At 40.2% G+C, this 2656-nt stretch overlaps 1 long non-coding RNA gene across 1 annotated transcript; it reads left to right on the forward strand.

Moving 5' to 3' along the window:
• Nucleotides 1–896: 896 nt before the first annotated feature.
• Nucleotides 897–1509, forward strand: LOC123439260. The gene is made up of 2 exons (XR_006630051.1): nt 897–1033; nt 1170–1509. It is a non-coding gene; the product is annotated as an uncharacterized LOC123439260 (long non-coding RNA).
• Nucleotides 1510–2656: the final 1147 nt, after the last annotated feature.

Below are 2656 nucleotides of genomic sequence, written 5' to 3' on the forward strand. Positions count from 1 at the left end.
GACCTCCTTGATAGATTGCAATCATACATGAATCATTTGTCATGCAAGTTTTATTTGAGCAATTTTTTGTTTAGGTTATGGTGCTCTACTACATAAAACTAGATTGTGTTATTTATTTATTGTTTCATGTTTTGTATCTTGGGGACAGAAGACATTCAATCCACCAATTTTGTTAGAAACATCTAACCTTATAGACCACACATAAGTAGAGTTGATGATTTTCTCCCCCTGGTGTGGTATCTTGTAGCTTAAAAACTACATTATTCACGCATGTCGCTGATTGTAGTATTGAATTTACGGTATTGTTTGAAACTAAATTGGGATGCTACACACCTATAAAATGTATATCCATGCGCGTTGGCGCATATCCTAACATACGGAATGCTTGGTCGACTTTGGCATTAGACCTAGCAGGCCCCACATAGATTAATAATTAGTATACCTTTGTTTTTATTTGAATAACATACTCCTGATATTGTCACTTAGCTTCAAAAATATTTTATTTATCATTTAAAATATTTCAAATATCAGGATTAATACTAAAAAAATCTCATGATCCTATCAGTAACAAGAGATTATAGCCCGTATACTTTAAGAGCACTTAACTTTAGCTAATTGCATTCAGTAATATTTGTAGAAAATAATAATGTCAAAGATAATTTTACTATATGTGATATGTATGTCATTTTAAAGTACCAAATAATTTCAAATATCAGAACTTAAAAACCAGTTAATAACAACTTATCCACAAGATATACTTTGGTATATATATATATATTCATTTTATAATTACTAATCAACTCCAGCCAAAAGTACAAGGCAATAACGGATCCTCCCAGCTCTGGTCATGCTTATATAAACACCAACACAAAAGGCATAGTTCGGCAAGTACGAACTGCAAGTATACCCACACATACATAGAAGGAAGGAAACAAGAAACCATTCCTCATGGAACTTATCAATAGCAAAACAAGAGCCCTACTCTTGGTAGCCCTTTTGATGATGTTTACCACCCTATTGTCATGCCATGCAGGTACTACAATCATCTCTCTTTATAATTTTCATATTCATTTTTAGCATGCACACACCTTTGCATATGTAATTCAAACTAGCCCATGTAACTTAAGTACTTTATATATGCTAACACCGCTACACTTTATCATGCACAGGTTCCACAAAACCAATCCCCATCCCGGATTTATGTGTGCCTCTTGTAAGCTGTGCGAAAGGCCATGAATCCGAAGAGGCATGCAAGAACCACTGCTCATTTTTTGAATTCAAAAAGAGCCATTGTAAACCAATCAAAGGTGGTTCTTGTTGTTGCTCTAATTAAAGGGTCGCATAGGTAATGGAAGAAATGTGCTAATAAATTGATGTGTGTAAGATAGGCTCAAGATACATGTGCACCATGAATTTGTCTAGTTCATGCAAAAGTTTGAATAATGTATTTATCAGAAATTTGACTGTGATCAGTTCTTGAAAATAGAGGAACCAATTTTTGTTGGTTTACTAAGCAAGGGATGATTAATATATTTTGGACGCGACTCGCCAGCACCCATTCGCTCATTTGCAAATCAGGGCACACACCCAAAAAAGTTAAGCCATTTTACCCCTTGCCAACTGCATGCGTAAAAGAGGAAAGGCATCTCCACCCATACCGCACATGCTCCCAACAAAAAACGATTAGGTCCCCACCGAATAAAAATAGCTCCACGACCCGTGCTCCTCGGCACTAATCATCATGACTCAGCGCTCCCCTCCACCCCACCCCCACCCCTCCATCCAATCCAGGTCCTTTCTTATCTCTCCTTCTTCCTCCTCCCTTCTCAGCCTCCAAAGCCACCATTATTGCTGGATCCACAACTCCATGGCTCCAAATAAAGATTGCTCCAACCCCAGGATTTGTAACAACAGCTACCAAACTACTCCCCCAGGCCCGACACTCCCTTCCTTCTCCCAGCAGGTGAATCTTCCTCCTCTGCCTCATTACTGCATGAGGCAAAATTAAAAAAATGTCATTAATATGCATGACTCCTTTACAACAAAACTTTAGGCACAAAAAAGGGATGCAAAACTTGTCCGACAAGTTCCATCCACAGTTGTATGCAAGTTGTTTCAGATCAGTAAGCAAACTATGTTTTGGAATTAATAATCAAGTTTTGTTAGGATGCATGGAGTTATATAATAATTTGCACACGAAATGATGTCCCTCCACCCCCTATGGTAGTTTCACATGAGTTAGAGCATCTCCAGCCACACCCTCAACAGGCCTCCGAAGGCCCTTTTTTCGCCAGCATGGAAAAAATTGCCCAGTCGCCCCCCCCCCCCTCAAGGCCCTTTTTTGGTCAAAGTTATGTCCGGCGCTCGCAGGCTGAACCCAGCGTGCTGGGGGCAAGCTGGGGATGCCGATACAATTTTTCTGCTTGCAATTGGCTCACGGTCAGCCACCTATTCCAGCTCTCTCCTCTCTTTCCACCTACCCCACGCACCCAACGCCCTCTTTCTCTCCTCATTTTCTCACAACTACCCACGGCCTCTCTACTCTCACGGCAGGCCGAGGGAGTCCACCGCGAAGGAGGAGGAGCCAGCAGCTAGCACTCCTCTGTTGGAAATATGCCCTAGAGGCAATAATAAATTAGTTATTATTATATTTCTT

Source organism: Hordeum vulgare, chromosome 3H (genome assembly GCF_904849725.1).
Source record: "Hordeum vulgare subsp. vulgare chromosome 3H, MorexV3_pseudomolecules_assembly, whole genome shotgun sequence".
NCBI lineage: Eukaryota > Viridiplantae > Streptophyta > Magnoliopsida > Poales > Poaceae > Hordeum > Hordeum vulgare.